This window comes from Siphateles boraxobius, unplaced genomic scaffold (genome assembly GCF_051911475.1).
Source record: "Siphateles boraxobius isolate OS27281-9 unplaced genomic scaffold, OSU_SipBor_1 275, whole genome shotgun sequence".
Taxonomy (NCBI): Eukaryota; Metazoa; Chordata; class Actinopteri; order Cypriniformes; family Leuciscidae; genus Siphateles; species Siphateles boraxobius.
In genome coordinates, this window is record NW_027508893.1 from 93,064 (window position 1) to 111,320 (window position 18,257).

The following is an 18,257-nucleotide window of genomic DNA, read 5'->3' on the forward strand; positions in this document are numbered from 1 at the left end:
CTTCCTCTAACTCCCTTTCTCTACATCTTAAAATGACACCTTTGCTCTTTGTTTCAGACAGATCTGACATTTCTTTCTTTACTTCTTTTATTTCATTTGTAAAATCCAATCCATTGTTTAAAAGGTTAAAATATCTCTGCAGTCTTTTTTGCAACCCCATCATGCGTCTTTTTTCTTTATTCTTTTTTTCTTTTCCAATTTGTTTAAAAAACCGTCCTGTCCTTTGTTTCACCATCTCCCACCACTGTGCACGTGAGTCGTAAAAGTCCTGGAGGGTCTGCCATTGGCTGAACTGCTCCCTATACTCACTAACCACTTCCTCGTCCTCTAATAGGGAACAGTTCAGCTTCCACAGCCCTCCCCCTGCAGTCACACCCGTGGGGAGTGAAAGAGTGCAAGACAGCATCATGTGGTCGGAAAAAAAGAGGGGGGTCAATGTAGCATCGGTCGGCGGGAGGTCCCTGGTAAAAATATAGTCAATTCGAGAGGCTCTGGCACCGTCACCACTGAACCAGGTGAAGCCTTCCTCTCTTTGATGCATTGTTTTAAAACAGTCAACTAACTTAAAATCTTTGACTATATTTTGTAATAAAACCGATGTCTTGTCGACCTTAAAATCCTCTCCTACCCTCCTTCTGTCCTTTTTTGATAATACACAATTAAAATCCCCTGCTACCACTAGGGGAGCCCTGCCTAGCATGTGGGGTTGCAAGTCTTCTAAAAGCTCATACCTGTTATTTTTTTCAGTAAAACCATACATATTTAAAATGTTAAGATCCTTACCTAAAAAAGTCAGATTTGCTAAAATTGCCCGCCCGTCCCTCACCACAGTGCTGCCCTTCACCAAAAGGTTGGGATTTTTTATTAAAATAGCAACACCGTCATTTTTGTTAAAATTGGACCCACTCCAAATGGAAAATCCTGGGGTCCAAATCTCCTCCCACTTCCTGTAATTTGTTAAAAAGGGCAAACCACATTCTTGCAATAAAAACACATCTGACTTAAAAGTTTTTAAAAAGGATAACACACTCTGTGCTCGCAAAGTAGACCTCACACTTCTCACATTGATTGTAGAGATAGTGAGGGCCATGAGCAGTATGGTTAAAAATACAAGCATTAATAGAAGGATAAAACCAAAAGACTGCAGAAAGTTACATTAAAATCATGTTATGTCATGTAGCACTTTTTCCTTTTCCCCAGAAAAACTGGGATCAGGAGGGCAAATGCTCGCCGCCTCAGAGTCCACAGAGAGAACCTCTTGTGGCTCCTTCGGTGACGATGTTCTAAGCTTAACGTGCAAAAAGGAGACTTCATTGGGAGATTCTGCGGGCCACATACGGTCTAGATCTAACGAAGAGGAACTATCTAGCCGATGCGATGCCCGCAGCCTTTTCTCCTCTGTTTGAAGCAGAGGAGATCTCGCAGACCTTTTTTGCACCTGAGCATTGGGGAGTGAACCCTCGGATTCACCCCCACTATCCACCACACTAACCTCCGATACGGTGTAGAGTGAGGAAGCCGTTGCATCCTCCTCCTCCTCCTCCATTTTGTTTTCACTTCTCTCTTGTTGGGGAACGGCTTCCTCACTCTGTTCGCTGTTAAAACTTGACTCCGCCCCTGTGGCCGCCCCACTTCCTTCCTCCTGCCCACTCCCTGAGGCTGGCTGGGAAATAGAATTTCCCGCCAAAACCTCAGGGACCGCCTCCTCCTTCCTTTGCTCTTTTGTTTGTTCCACATGTGGGGCGGCCATTTTGTTGCCTTTCAGTTTGTTGGCAAAACTTTTAGGGCAATCTCTGTAGAGATGGGATGACTCCCCACAGAGGTTGCACCGCCTGCCATTGGTACACTCTTCAAAAGTATGACCAATTTCTCTGCATTTCCCACATATCATTTCCTGGCATGCTTCAGCTAAGTGCCCAAACTTTCCACATTTTCTACATAATTTGGGCATACCCTGGTAGTGAATGTAGCCTCTGTTCTCACCCAACACAATCATAGAAGGCAGATGCTTCAGGCCCTGGTAGCCCCCAGCGTCTTCCCATTGTTTAATGGGAATTCGCCAGGAGCATGTCCAAATACCATCCTCATCTAAAACCTTGACTGGCTGGCTTCGAACTGTGCAAAATCTGCCCAGCCAGACACAAATGTCCTCCCCAGTCACTGTCTCATTAAACATTCTAACAATCACAGTTTTAAGTGTGTTGTCAGAGAGCTTTTCAACAGTAAACATGGACAGCTGGGATTTAGCTACTTCAAATCTGTGCCAGAAATCATTCAGGTGGGAAACCGCTCTAAAACTAACATCAAATCCTTTGTTCAGGGGCAGAGTCACGATGCAATTCAGATCATCAGGTTTAAAATTTAGAGTTTTTTGGATCAGCTTCCTGGAGAAGTCAAGACGTGACATCCCCAGGAGCTTCCCCTCAACTTCTTTGAATAAAAAACGCACGCTGTGGTGCCTCCTCATGCCGGCACGGGCAGCCGACATGGTGGAGACACCAACAGCCTAAAACTTTAAAAAACAATAAATAAATAAATAAATAGATAAAAAGGTCTTACCTTAAAACAGAACCGGAATAAAAGCAGCTGGATCAATGTACCTCTCAAAAGTTTGGGGCTCAAGTCACTGAAGGACCCAAGCCGGAAAAACCTCCAAGAGGCGATCGCTGTCTCTACCCTAGGACCAGACACTTGATCTTAGCCAAAAGGCCGAGAAGCGATGACACAATGACGCAGAGGCGGGGGAGCCGTCAAAGGCCACGCCCACCTGGGCCGTGGCGAGAGGGTCTAAAGGTCGCCAACAAACAAGCTCAGCTCACAGCAATACAAGCTCAGCTTGACTGTTGACACCGAAAATGGATCACAGCAGAGCGCACAACACGACACTTTGGAGTGCAACCTGGGATTTTGGACCAACAAACATTCTGCCCTAAAAGTGAGCGGGCAGACCAAAGCGTACGTCGTAGAGACTTGAAACTCTTGAGGGATGGTAGTACCCGCCCGGTCTACAACATCACCAAGGCTCGGCCCCAAGGTGGCGCTGCAGCGATCAGAAGTACGAAATGCCTCGTAACTCCTGAACCGTCCGTCGCAGACCCAAGTGTCTTACATCACCGGAATCCTTGGCTCGGGCCGAACAAGACGCAGGCCTCGGATTCGATGGTTGCGCTGGGGAGATTTTCGGGTATTTGGGATTTTGTGAAAAAGCTACTTTTGCACACTAGTCCTAGGTCTTTCGCCCGATCTGACCCAAACCGGTGCAGAAAGATTCCCTGGAGTCTGATTGCCGACAGCGATGGGGAAAAAAGTCGGAATTTCGATTCACGTTGGCGACGGGACGCCAAAACGTTGGGAGTGGGCGAGGCGGGCTTTACTTAAATGGCCATAACTCTCCAACGGAATGAGACAATTACACCCAAGTCGGTACACCTGTGCACGGGCTCAGCCTGTGCTCAGGTGAAAAGGGATGTGGCGACTGGCCACTTGGTGGCGCTGTAAACAGTAAAAACAACAACATGAATACGGCCATAGGCGACTGTATGTCAGGTGATTTTTCACATATGATAGAACTCCTCATTCGGAACAACTTTGCTTCTAGGACCACTGCTGCCAATAAAAGCGCTGGTTGAATAATGGAGATTATTTGAAGAATGATGGAAAAAAAACTAAAAAACAGCCCTACTTTTGCAGACTGGTCCTAGGTTGAGAGTTTTACATCTCTCGATCAACCACTGCAGTTCAATTCCCTGGACTTCCTAGGTCGTTAACTACCAGAAGAAGAGGAACTCGAACAATCTGCTCTTTTAACCAGTGTGTCCAGGGGAGAGCGCGAACGCAGTCCCCCACTACCATAAATTATGCAGTCGAGATTCCCACATTTGGGGAATTCGCAGGGGTCAGCACAACCGGAGTGCAATGGCCGAGCCTCGCCCTGCGTGAACCACCTTCCTGATCATGGTGTCTCCCCTGCCAGGTAAGTATGAATTCCCAGGCCTCCCGTCAGAGGCACCGTGTCCCTCTCCGCAATCCTCACCAACGGTCGGACAATCAAACACACACCTGATTCAACTCATCAGCTCATTCGTAAAAACTCCAAGAGATAAGAGAGAGACATCAAAAACCTGCAGAGTCGGGCTCTTTTGCTGTTGTTGTTGTGGATGATGTTGTTTTCATGCTCCGGATCCATGAGCCAAAAATCAATTTCATACGCGGTCACCGGATAGTGGACGAATCAGATGTTAAACGAGATAAGAACAGAGTTGTTGTTTTTTTTTCCCTCTCACACCACCATTACCTGTATAGCATATGATCACCTACAACACCTTTAAAGCACCCATACACAGCAATATACGTTACTTCCATTAACACCTGCTGCCACACAAGACTAAAACATCTCTTTCATTGAACACAGTTTTTGGGGGTGCACCGTTCCCAGAAGTACTGCAATACCGGGTCGATGCGTGGAGTGGACGGAGCAAGCCCCTCTTCCATCTCCCAGTTCCAAAAATCAATTTAATATATGGTGCCCGGGTAGGGCACGTATCAGATATTAAACTGATAAGAACAGATTTTTCTTTCGAAAAAAGTTTATTGTCACATTGTTTCATTCCATTCTTTCAATATCCATTTTTTCCTTATAAAATCACATTTTTGCACATATCTTAAAACAACAAAAAGGACATAAGTTACAGTTAAAAATCAGTTATGTTGATGTGTTGTGTAAAAGTCCATGTATGTTGTGTGTTGTTTTAAAGTAAAGGTAAAATGGATTAAAATAAAATAGGAATGCAAATATAAAACAATAAAACAATAAAATATGCCAAATAAAACATCTCTTGTACAGGATCGAGGGTGAGTCCCTATCAAGAATGTCCATTCACTCCAGGTCTCCAGAACAGGCCCCAGACTCCTCGCTTCCAGTGCCCAGCGGAGATCCCCTCTCCTCCGGCCCGCTGGCCCGCTGTTCCCGTAGCCAGAGTGGTGAGGGTGCATCTACGGGCGGCCAGGTACGGTGGCGGCCGGGACCTTCTCCGTGTGACCTCGGCCCCCCCATCCGAATAACGACGTGCGGCCCACCCTGCAGCGTTGATGTTATCCTCTGCTCGCACGCGTGGAGGGGGACCGTCACGCGTTTCCCCACCAGCAGGTTTCTGGTGACCCAGATGGCATCCTTGATGTGGTTGAGGGTGAGCCAGAGCGAGGCAAACGTTGGTGGTGTCAACTCCTTCAAGCCCTGACCCACCCCCAGGATGGCGAGCTTATAGTCCACCTGGGCCCCACCCGCTGGCAGGCACGGGAAAAACAGGGGGCCTGTCTTGGCCCACAGGTCCCGCGCAGCGCCGCACTCCCAGAGCAGATGTTGAACGGTCTCCGGGGAACCACATCCGGACCGTGGGCAGGTGGAGTTTTTGGCCATGCCTCTGGAGTGCATGACCGCCCTGACCGGGAGGATCTCATGAGCCACCATCCACGACAGGTCCTTAAGCCTGTTCTGGAGAGCTGGGTGGGCTGCGTTCCTCCAAACGTCTTTGGCCTCACCTAGTGTGAGGCCTGGAACTGGACTCACCGATTCTCGATCCTGCACAAGAGAGACGAGAGACTTGTGATTAGTTAAAACAGTGGCATCATTTGTTTCTAAAAGATATTTCTTTAAAAATTTCTTAATAAAACTATGCTCTTTTGACAAATTAAAAGACACTGGACTTTTAAGATCAATGGGTAAAATTTTCAAACTTCTTAGGTATGACCCCATCCAGAATCGGGTCATGGCTGCTGTCTTGTGTTCTCTGGATGGGGTCAGTGCATACTGGATATGGAGGGCGGCAAAGCGGCTGCCTAAAAACAGGTGGGGGTCTGGGAGGCCTTTCCCGCCATTCTCTTTTTTCTTTTTAACGACCTCCCTCTTGATTCGTTCCCACTTGGACCCCCACAGGAAATAAAATACCGCCCTCTCCAACTTAGCCAGGAATCGTCTTGGGGGACTAAAAACAGAACAGACAAGTAAAATTAGTGGTAAAATCACTGCTTTAAAAATTAAAATCTTGCCTTCTAACGTCAGTTGTCTTAGTCCCCAAAAGCCCAGTCTTTGTCTGACTTTCCCTAACATGTCAGTCCAGTTTCCTGGTCCTCCACCCTCCCTGTCAAATTTTACTCCTAAAATTTTCAAATCCTTTTCTTTAAAATCCAAATCTAGTCCTCCTGTGTCCACGTCGCCCCACGGCCCGAAGAGCAGGGCCTCGGACTTACTCCTGTTAAGCTTGGCGCCCGAGGCCCGACCGTACCAGTCAGTCAAGTCCATTGCTCTTCGTACTGATAAAAAGTCAGTCGCTAAAAGGGTCACGTCATCCATATATAAAACGCAGGTCGCCGTCAGTCCACCAGTTCCTGGGATATCTAGTCCTTTAATCCATTTATCCCTTCTCAAGATCTGTGCCAGTGGCTCAATACAAGCCACATACAGAAGGGGAGATAAAGGACACCCCTGACGGACACCGCTGTGGATATTTACAGCTTTGGAAAGATGCCCATTTGCAAGAAATTTGCTGCTTAAGCCCTCATACAGCAGTCCCACCCAAGCTATAAACCTCTCTGGAAAGCCCATTTTTTGCAGTACCTGAAGGAGGTACTGGTGCGAGACCCGATCAAAAGCTTTTTCAAAGTCTAAATTTAGGACTACAAGCCTAATGTTTCTGTCTCTCGCAGATGGCGTCTCTGATCAGTACCAGGCTGTCTGTGATCTTCCTGCCGGGCACAGCGCAAGCTTGATCCAGGTGGATTACGTCCTCTAAAACAGTCGACATGCGTGTAGCTAAAATCTTACTAAAAAGTTTACAATCATAATTTAAAAGAGTGATTGGTCGCCAGTTTCTCAAGTCAGTCTTGTCTCCTTTTTTGTACAGTAATGTAACTATCCCTACTCTAAAGCTGTCTGGAAGTCTGTCAAGAGTCTCAAATTCTTTAAAAACTGTAAGTAAGTCATGTGCTAAAATGTCCCAGAAAGTCAGATAAAACTCAAAGGGGAGTCCGTCCATGCCCGGGGACTTCCCCTTCTTAAAACCCTTTAAAGCTTTTTCCAATTCTAAAAGATTAAAATCCTGGGATAAAAGCACATCTGGACTCTTAACTTTTTCATCTAAAAACCCTAAAACTTCCTCTAAGATGCCATTGTGTACCTCTTTAGTGCCGTATAAATTACTGTAAAAACTTTCAATTTCCCCTAAAATCAGGTCAGTTGTATTTACTTCCCCCCCTCTAAAAGTTTTTAAAATATTGATCGACCCTCCCCGAGCTATTGTCTTTTTAAAAAAATACCTGGTACACTTCTCTCCTTCCTCTAACTCCCTTTCTCTACATCTTAAAATGACACCTTTGCTCTTTGTTTCAGACAGATCTGACATTTCTTTCTTTACTTCTTTTATTTCATTTGTAAAATCCAATCCATTGTTTAAAAGGTTAAAATATCTCTGCAGTCTTTTTTGCAACCCCATCATGCGTCTTTTTTCTTTATTCTTTTTTTCTTTTCCAATTTGTTTAAAAAACCGTCCTGTCCTTTGTTTCACCATCTCCCACCACTGTGCACGTGAGTCGTAAAAGTCCTGGAGGGTCTGCCATTGGCTGAACTGCTCCCTATACTCACTAACCACTTCCTCGTCCTCTAATAGGGAACAGTTCAGCTTCCACAGCCCTCCCCCTGCAGTCACACCCGTGGGGAGTGAAAGAGTGCAAGACAGCATCATGTGGTCGGAAAAAAAGAGGGGGGTCAATGTAGCATCGGTCGGCGGGAGGTCCCTGGTAAAAATATAGTCAATTCGAGAGGCTCTGGCACCGTCACCACTGAACCAGGTGAAGCCTTCCTCTCTTTGATGCATTGTTTTAAAACAGTCAACTAACTTAAAATCTTTGACTATATTTTGTAATAAAACCGATGTCTTGTCGACCTTAAAATCCTCTCCTACCCTCCTTCTGTCCTTTTTTGATAATACACAATTAAAATCCCCTGCTACCACTAGGGGAGCCCTGCCTAGCATGTGGGGTTGCAAGTCTTCTAAAAGCTCATACCTGTTATTTTTTTCAGTAAAACCATACATATTTAAAATGTTAAGATCCTTACCTAAAAAAGTCAGATTTGCTAAAATTGCCCGCCCGTCCCTCACCACAGTGCTGCCCTTCACCAAAAGGTTGGGATTTTTTATTAAAATAGCAACACCGTCATTTTTGTTAAAATTGGACCCACTCCAAATGGAAAATCCTGGGGTCCAAATCTCCTCCCACTTCCTGTAATTTGTTAAAAAGGGCAAACCACATTCTTGCAATAAAAACACATCTGACTTAAAAGTTTTTAAAAAGGATAACACACTCTGTGCTCGCAAAGTAGACCTCACACTTCTCACATTGATTGTAGAGATAGTGAGGGCCATGAGCAGTATGGTTAAAAATACAAGCATTAATAGAAGGATAAAACCAAAAGACTGCAGAAAGTTACATTAAAATCATGTTATGTCATGTAGCACTTTTTCCTTTTCCCCAGAAAAACTGGGATCAGGAGGGCAAATGCTCGCCGCCTCAGAGTCCACAGAGAGAACCTCTTGTGGCTCCTTCGGTGACGATGTTCTAAGCTTAACGTGCAAAAAGGAGACTTCATTGGGAGATTCTGCGGGCCACATACGGTCTAGATCTAACGAAGAGGAACTATCTAGCCGATGCGATGCCCGCAGCCTTTTCTCCTCTGTTTGAAGCAGAGGAGATCTCGCAGACCTTTTTTGCACCTGAGCATTGGGGAGTGAACCCTCGGATTCACCCCCACTATCCACCACACTAACCTCCGATACGGTGTAGAGTGAGGAAGCCGTTGCATCCTCCTCCTCCTCCTCCATTTTGTTTTCACTTCTCTCTTGTTGGGGAACGGCTTCCTCACTCTGTTCGCTGTTAAAACTTGACTCCGCCCCTGTGGCCGCCCCACTTCCTTCCTCCTGCCCACTCCCTGAGGCTGGCTGGGAAATAGAATTTCCCGCCAAAACCTCAGGGACCGCCTCCTCCTTCCTTTGCTCTTTTGTTTGTTCCACATGTGGGGCGGCCATTTTGTTGCCTTTCAGTTTGTTGGCAAAACTTTTAGGGCAATCTCTGTAGAGATGGGATGACTCCCCACAGAGGTTGCACCGCCTGCCATTGGTACACTCTTCAAAAGTATGACCAATTTCTCTGCATTTCCCACATATCATTTCCTGGCATGCTTCAGCTAAGTGCCCAAACTTTCCACATTTTCTACATAATTTGGGCATACCCTGGTAGTGAATGTAGCCTCTGTTCTCACCCAACACAATCATAGAAGGCAGATGCTTCAGGCCCTGGTAGCCCCCAGCGTCTTCCCATTGTTTAATGGGAATTCGCCAGGAGCATGTCCAAATACCATCCTCATCTAAAACCTTGACTGGCTGGCTTCGAACTGTGCAAAATCTGCCCAGCCAGACACAAATGTCCTCCCCAGTCACTGTCTCATTAAACATTCTAACAATCACAGTTTTAAGTGTGTTGTCAGAGAGCTTTTCAACAGTAAACATGGACAGCTGGGATTTAGCTACTTCAAATCTGTGCCAGAAATCATTCAGGTGGGAAACCGCTCTAAAACTAACATCAAATCCTTTGTTCAGGGGCAGAGTCACGATGCAATTCAGATCATCAGGTTTAAAATTTAGAGTTTTTTGGATCAGCTTCCTGGAGAAGTCAAGACGTGACATCCCCAGGAGCTTCCCCTCAACTTCTTTGAATAAAAAACGCACGCTGTGGTGCCTCCTCATGCCGGCACGGGCAGCCGACATGGTGGAGACACCAACAGCCTAAAACTTTAAAAAACAATAAATAAATAAATAAATAGATAAAAAGGTCTTACCTTAAAACAGAACCGGAATAAAAGCAGCTGGATCAATGTACCTCTCAAAAGTTTGGGGCTCAAGTCACTGAAGGACCCAAGCCGGAAAAACCTCCAAGAGGCGATCGCTGTCTCTACCCTAGGACCAGACACTTGATCTTAGCCAAAAGGCCGAGAAGCGATGACACAATGACGCAGAGGCGGGGGAGCCGTCAAAGGCCACGCCCACCTGGGCCGTGGCGAGAGGGTCTAAAGGTCGCCAACAAACAAGCTCAGCTCACAGCAATACAAGCTCAGCTTGACTGTTGACACCGAAAATGGATCACAGCAGAGCGCACAACACGACACTTTGGAGTGCAACCTGGGATTTTGGACCAACAAACATTCTGCCCTAAAAGTGAGCGGGCAGACCAAAGCGTACGTCGTAGAGACTTGAAACTCTTGAGGGATGGTAGTACCCGCCCGGTCTACAACATCACCAAGGCTCGGCCCCAAGGTGGCGCTGCAGCGATCAGAAGTACGAAATGCCTCGTAACTCCTGAACCGTCCGTCGCAGACCCAAGTGTCTTACATCACCGGAATCCTTGGCTCGGGCCGAACAAGACGCAGGCCTCGGATTCGATGGTTGCGCTGGGGAGATTTTCGGGTATTTGGGATTTTGTGAAAAAGCTACTTTTGCACACTAGTCCTAGGTCTTTCGCCCGATCTGACCCAAACCGGTGCAGAAAGATTCCCTGGAGTCTGATTGCCGACAGCGATGGGGAAAAAAGTCGGAATTTTGATTCACGTTGGCGACGGGACGCCAAAACGTTGGGAGTGGGCGAGGCGGGCTTTACTTAAATGGCCATAACTCTCCAACGGAATGAGACAATTACACCCAAGTCGGTACACCTGTGCACGGGCTCAGCCTGTGCTCAGGTGAAAAGGGATGTGGCGACTGGCCACTTGGTGGCGCTGTAAACAGTAAAAACAACAACATGAATACGGCCATAGGCGACTGTATGTCAGGTGATTTTTCACATATGATAGAACTCCTCATTCGGAACAACTTTGCTTCTAGGACCACTGCTGCCAATAAAAGCGCTGGTTGAATAATGGAGATTATTTGAAGAATGATGGAAAAAAAACTAAAAAACAGCCCTACTTTTGCAGACTGGTCCTAGGTTGAGAGTTTTACATCTCTCGATCAACCACTGCAGTTCAATTCCCTGGACTTCCTAGGTCGTTAACTACCAGAAGAAGAGGAACTCGAACAATCTGCTCTTTTAACCAGTGTGTCCAGGGGAGAGCGCGAACGCAGTCCCCCACTACCATAAATTATGCAGTCGAGATTCCCACATTTGGGGAATTCGCAGGGGTCAGCACAACCGGAGTGCAATGGCCGAGCCTCGCCCTGGGTGAACCACCTTCCTGATCATGGTGTCTCCCCTGCCAGGTAAGTATGAATTCCCAGGCCTCCCGTCAGAGGCACCGTGTCCCTCTCCGCAATCCTCACCAACGGTCGGACAATCAAACACACACCTGATTCAACTCATCAGCTCATTCGTAAAAACTCCAAGAGATAAGAGAGAGACATCAAAAACCTGCAGAGTCGGGCTCTTTTGCTGTTGTTGTTGTGGATGATGTTGTTTTCATGCTCCGGATCCATGAGCCAAAAATCAATTTCATACGCGGTCACCGGATAGTGGACGAATCAGATGTTAAACGAGATAAGAACAGAGTTGTTGTTTTTTTTTCCCTCTCACACCACCATTACCTGTATAGCATATGATCACCTACAACACCTTTAAAGCACCCATACACAGCAATATACGTTACTTCCATTAACACCTGCTGCCACACAAGACTAAAACATCTCTTTCATTGAACACAGTTTTTGGGGGTGCACCGTTCCCAGAAGTACTGCAATACCGGGTCGATGCGTGGAGTGGACGGAGCAAGCCCCTCTTCCATCTCCCAGTTCCAAAAATCAATTTAATATATGGTGCCCGGGTAGGGCACGTATCAGATATTAAACTGATAAGAACAGATTTTTCTTTCGAAAAAAGTTTATTGTCACATTGTTTCATTCCATTCTTTCAATATCCATTTTTTCCTTATAAAATCACATTTTTGCACATATCTTAAAACAACAAAAAGGACATAAGTTACAGTTAAAAATCAGTTATGTTGATGTGTTGTGTAAAAGTCCATGTATGTTGTGTGTTGTTTTAAAGTAAAGGTAAAATGGATTAAAATAAAATAGGAATGCAAATATAAAACAATAAAACAATAAAATATGCCAAATAAAACATCTCTTGTACAGGATCGAGGGTGAGTCCCTATCAAGAATGTCCATTCACTCCAGGTCTCCAGAACAGGCCCCAGACTCCTCGCTTCCAGTGCCCAGCGGAGATCCCCTCTCCTCCGGCCCGCTGGCCCGCTGTTCCCGTAGCCAGAGTGGTGAGGGTGCATCTACGGGCGGCCAGGTACGGTGGCGGCCGGGACCTTCTCCGTGTGACCTCGGCCCCCCCATCCGAATAACGACGTGCGGCCCACCCTGCAGCGTTGATGTTATCCTCTGCTCGCACGCGTGGAGGGGGACCGTCACGCGTTTCCCCACCAGCAGGTTTCTGGTGACCCAGATGGCATCCTTGATGTGGTTGAGGGTGAGCCAGAGCGAGGCAAACGTTGGTGGTGTCAACTCCTTCAAGCCCTGACCCACCCCCAGGATGGCGAGCTTATAGTCCACCTGGGCCCCACCCGCTGGCAGGCACGGGAAAAACAGGGGGCCTGTCTTGGCCCACAGGTCCCGCGCAGCGCCGCACTCCCAGAGCAGATGTTGAACGGTCTCCGGGGAACCACATCCGGACCGTGGGCAGGTGGAGTTTTTGGCCATGCCTCTGGAGTGCATGACCGCCCTGACCGGGAGGATCTCATGAGCCACCATCCACGACAGGTCCTTAAGCCTGTTCTGGAGAGCTGGGTGGGCTGCGTTCCTCCAAACGTCTTTGGCCTCACCTAGTGTGAGGCCTGGAACTGGACTCACCGATTCTCGATCCTGCACAAGAGAGACGAGAGACTTGTGATTAGTTAAAACAGTGGCATCATTTGTTTCTAAAAGATATTTCTTTAAAAATTTCTTAATAAAACTATGCTCTTTTGACAAATTAAAAGACACTGGACTTTTAAGATCAATGGGTAAAATTTTCAAACTTCTTAGGTATGACCCCATCCAGAATCGGGTCATGGCTGCTGTCTTGTGTTCTCTGGATGGGGTCAGTGCATACTGGATATGGAGGGCGGCAAAGCGGCTGCCTAAAAACAGGTGGGGGTCTGGGAGGCCTTTCCCGCCATTCTCTTTTTTCTTTTTAACGACCTCCCTCTTGATTCGTTCCCACTTGGACCCCCACAGGAAATAAAATACCGCCCTCTCCAACTTAGCCAGGAATCGTCTTGGGGGACTAAAAACAGAACAGACAAGTAAAATTAGTGGTAAAATCACTGCTTTAAAAATTAAAATCTTGCCTTCTAACGTCAGTTGTCTTAGTCCCCAAAAGCCCAGTCTTTGTCTGACTTTCCCTAACATGTCAGTCCAGTTTCCTGGTCCTCCACCCTCCCTGTCAAATTTTACTCCTAAAATTTTCAAATCCTTTTCTTTAAAATCCAAATCTAGTCCTCCTGTGTCCACGTCGCCCCACGGCCCGAAGAGCAGGGCCTCGGACTTACTCCTGTTAAGCTTGGCGCCCGAGGCCCGACCGTACCAGTCAGTCAAGTCCATTGCTCTTCGTACTGATAAAAAGTCAGTCGCTAAAAGGGTCACGTCATCCATATATAAAACGCAGGTCGCCGTCAGTCCACCAGTTCCTGGGATATCTAGTCCTTTAATCCATTTATCCCTTCTCAAGATCTGTGCCAGTGGCTCAATACAAGCCACATACAGAAGGGGAGATAAAGGACACCCCTGACGGACACCGCTGTGGATATTTACAGCTTTGGAAAGATGCCCATTTGCAAGAAATTTGCTGCTTAAGCCCTCATACAGCAGTCCCACCCAAGCTATAAACCTCTCTGGAAAGCCCATTTTTTGCAGTACCTGAAGGAGGTACTGGTGCGAGACCCGATCAAAAGCTTTTTCAAAGTCTAAATTTAGGACTACAAGCCTAATGTTTCTGTCTCTCGCAGATGGCGTCTCTGATCAGTACCAGGCTGTCTGTGATCTTCCTGCCGGGCACAGCGCAAGCTTGATCCAGGTGGATTACGTCCTCTAAAACAGTCGACATGCGTGTAGCTAAAATCTTACTAAAAAGTTTACAATCATAATTTAAAAGAGTGATTGGTCGCCAGTTTCTCAAGTCAGTCTTGTCTCCTTTTTTGTACAGTAATGTAACTATCCCTACTCTAAAGCTGTCTGGAAGTCTGTCAAGAGTCTCAAATTCTTTAAAAACTGTAAGTAAGTCATGTGCTAAAATGTCCCAGAAAGTCAGATAAAACTCAAAGGGGAGTCCGTCCATGCCCGGGGACTTCCCCTTCTTAAAACCCTTTAAAGCTTTTTCCAATTCTAAAAGATTAAAATCCTGGGATAAAAGCACATCTGGACTCTTAACTTTTTCATCTAAAAACCCTAAAACTTCCTCTAAGATGCCATTGTGTACCTCTTTAGTGCCGTATAAATTACTGTAAAAACTTTCAATTTCCCCTAAAATCAGGTCAGTTGTATTTACTTCCCCCCCTCTAAAAGTTTTTAAAATATTGATCGACCCTCCCCGAGCTATTGTCTTTTTAAAAAAATACCTGGTACACTTCTCTCCTTCCTCTAACTCCCTTTCTCTACATCTTAAAATGACACCTTTGCTCTTTGTTTCAGACAGATCTGACATTTCTTTCTTTACTTCTTTTATTTCATTTGTAAAATCCAATCCATTGTTTAAAAGGTTAAAATATCTCTGCAGTCTTTTTTGCAACCCCATCATGCGTCTTTTTTCTTTATTCTTTTTTTCTTTTCCAATTTGTTTAAAAAACCGTCCTGTCCTTTGTTTCACCATCTCCCACCACTGTGCACGTGAGTCGTAAAAGTCCTGGAGGGTCTGCCATTGGCTGAACTGCTCCCTATACTCACTAACCACTTCCTCGTCCTCTAATAGGGAACAGTTCAGCTTCCACAGCCCTCCCCCTGCAGTCACACCCGTGGGGAGTGAAAGAGTGCAAGACAGCATCATGTGGTCGGAAAAAAAGAGGGGGGTCAATGTAGCATCGGTCGGCGGGAGGTCCCTGGTAAAAATATAGTCAATTCGAGAGGCTCTGGCACCGTCACCACTGAACCAGGTGAAGCCTTCCTCTCTTTGATGCATTGTTTTAAAACAGTCAACTAACTTAAAATCTTTGACTATATTTTGTAATAAAACCGATGTCTTGTCGACCTTAAAATCCTCTCCTACCCTCCTTCTGTCCTTTTTTGATAATACACAATTAAAATCCCCTGCTACCACTAGGGGAGCCCTGCCTAGCATGTGGGGTTGCAAGTCTTCTAAAAGCTCATACCTGTTATTTTTTTCAGTAAAACCATACATATTTAAAATGTTAAGATCCTTACCTAAAAAAGTCAGATTTGCTAAAATTGCCCGCCCGTCCCTCACCACAGTGCTGCCCTTCACCAAAAGGTTGGGATTTTTTATTAAAATAGCAACACCGTCATTTTTGTTAAAATTGGACCCACTCCAAATGGAAAATCCTGGGGTCCAAATCTCCTCCCACTTCCTGTAATTTGTTAAAAAGGGCAAACCACATTCTTGCAATAAAAACACATCTGACTTAAAAGTTTTTAAAAAGGATAACACACTCTGTGCTCGCAAAGTAGACCTCACACTTCTCACATTGATTGTAGAGATAGTGAGGGCCATGAGCAGTATGGTTAAAAATACAAGCATTAATAGAAGGATAAAACCAAAAGACTGCAGAAAGTTACATTAAAATCATGTTATGTCATGTAGCACTTTTTCCTTTTCCCCAGAAAAACTGGGATCAGGAGGGCAAATGCTCGCCGCCTCAGAGTCCACAGAGAGAACCTCTTGTGGCTCCTTCGGTGACGATGTTCTAAGCTTAACGTGCAAAAAGGAGACTTCATTGGGAGATTCTGCGGGCCACATACGGTCTAGATCTAACGAAGAGGAACTATCTAGCCGATGCGATGCCCGCAGCCTTTTCTCCTCTGTTTGAAGCAGAGGAGATCTCGCAGACCTTTTTTGCACCTGAGCATTGGGGAGTGAACCCTCGGATTCACCCCCACTATCCACCACACTAACCTCCGATACGGTGTAGAGTGAGGAAGCCGTTGCATCCTCCTCCTCCTCCTCCATTTTGTTTTCACTTCTCTCTTGTTGGGGAACGGCTTCCTCACTCTGTTCGCTGTTAAAACTTGACTCCGCCCCTGTGGCCGCCCCACTTCCTTCCTCCTGCCCACTCCCTGAGGCTGGCTGGGAAATAGAATTTCCCGCCAAAACCTCAGGGACCGCCTCCTCCTTCCTTTGCTCTTTTGTTTGTTCCACATGTGGGGCGGCCATTTTGTTGCCTTTCAGTTTGTTGGCAAAACTTTTAGGGCAATCTCTGTAGAGATGGGATGACTCCCCACAGAGGTTGCACCGCCTGCCATTGGTACACTCTTCAAAAGTATGACCAATTTCTCTGCATTTCCCACATATCATTTCCTGGCATGCTTCAGCTAAGTGCCCAAACTTTCCACATTTTCTACATAATTTGGGCATACCCTGGTAGTGAATGTAGCCTCTGTTCTCACCCAACACAATCATAGAAGGCAGATGCTTCAGGCCCTGGTAGCCCCCAGCGTCTTCCCATTGTTTAATGGGAATTCGCCAGGAGCATGTCCAAATACCATCCTCATCTAAAACCTTGACTGGCTGGCTTCGAACTGTGCAAAATCTGCCCAGCCAGACACAAATGTCCTCCCCAGTCACTGTCTCATTAAACATTCTAACAATCACAGTTTTAAGTGTGTTGTCAGAGAGCTTTTCAACAGTAAACATGGACAGCTGGGATTTAGCTACTTCAAATCTGTGCCAGAAATCATTCAGGTGGGAAACCGCTCTAAAACTAACATCAAATCCTTTGTTCAGGGGCAGAGTCACGATGCAATTCAGATCATCAGGTTTAAAATTTAGAGTTTTTTGGATCAGCTTCCTGGAGAAGTCAAGACGTGACATCCCCAGGAGCTTCCCCTCAACTTCTTTGAATAAAAAACGCACGCTGTGGTGCCTCCTCATGCCGGCACGGGCAGCCGACATGGTGGAGACACCAACAGCCTAAAACTTTAAAAAACAATAAATAAATAAATAAATAGATAAAAAGGTCTTACCTTAAAACAGAACCGGAATAAAAGCAGCTGGATCAATGTACCTCTCAAAAGTTTGGGGCTCAAGTCACTGAAGGACCCAAGCCGGAAAAACCTCCAAGAGGCGATCGCTGTCTCTACCCTAGGACCAGACACTTGATCTTAGCCAAAAGGCCGAGAAGCGATGACACAATGACGCAGAGGCGGGGGAGCCGTCAAAGGCCACGCCCACCTGGGCCGTGGCGAGAGGGTCTAAAGGTCGCCAACAAACAAGCTCAGCTCACAGCAATACAAGCTCAGCTTGACTGTTGACACCGAAAATGGATCACAGCAGAGCGCACAACACGACACTTTGGAGTGCAACCTGGGATTTTGGACCAACAAACATTCTGCCCTAAAAGTGAGCGGGCAGACCAAAGCGTACGTCGTAGAGACTTGAAACTCTTGAGGGATGGTAGTACCCGCCCGGTCTACAACATCACCAAGGCTCGGCCCCAAGGTGGCGCTGCAGCGATCAGAAGTACGAAATGCCTCGTAACTCCTGAACCGTCCGTCGCAGACCCAAGTGTCTTACATCACCGGAATCCTTGGCTCGGGCCGAACAAGACGCAGGCCTCGGATTCGATGGTTGCGCTGGGGAGATTTTCGGGTATTTGGGATTTTGTGAAAAAGCTACTTTTGCACACTAGTCCTAGGTCTTTCGCCCGATCTGACCCAAACCGGTGCAGAAAGATTCCCTGGAGTCTGATTGCCGACAGCGATGGGGAAAAAAGTCGGAATTTCGATTCACGTTGGCGACGGGACGCCAAAACGTTGGGAGTGGGCGAGGCGGGCTTTACTTAAATGGCCATAACTCTCCAACGGAATGAGACAATTACACCCAAGTCGGTACACCTGTGCACGGGCTCAGCCTGTGCTCAGGTGAAAAGGGATGTGGCGACTGGCCACTTGGTGGCGCTGTAAACAGTAAAAACAACAACATGAATACGGCCATAGGCGACTGTATGTCAGGTGATTTTTCACACATGCACAAGGTATTCATACCACATGATAGAACTCCTCATTCGG

The 18,257-nt window shown here is 46.5% G+C and overlaps 2 non-coding genes and 2 pseudogenes across 2 annotated transcripts; all 4 read right to left on the bottom strand.

Annotated features, from left to right (window-relative positions):
- Positions 1-3,817: 3,817 nt before the first annotated feature.
- On the bottom strand, positions 3,818-3,981 carry LOC143753177 (U1 spliceosomal RNA). The gene has a single exon (XR_013207598.1). It is a non-coding gene; the product is annotated as a U1 spliceosomal RNA (small nuclear RNA).
- A 434-nt stretch (positions 3,982-4,415) lies between these two features.
- On the bottom strand, positions 4,416-4,591 carry LOC143753267 (U2 spliceosomal RNA; annotated as a pseudogene).
- A 6,553-nt stretch (positions 4,592-11,144) lies between these two features.
- Positions 11,145-11,308, bottom strand: LOC143753288 (U1 spliceosomal RNA). Its single transcript, XR_013207677.1, has one exon. It is a non-coding gene; the product is annotated as a U1 spliceosomal RNA (small nuclear RNA).
- Positions 11,309-11,742: 434 nt separating this feature from the next.
- On the bottom strand, positions 11,743-11,918 carry LOC143753268 (U2 spliceosomal RNA; annotated as a pseudogene).
- Between the last annotated feature and the right edge of the window lie 6,339 nt (positions 11,919-18,257).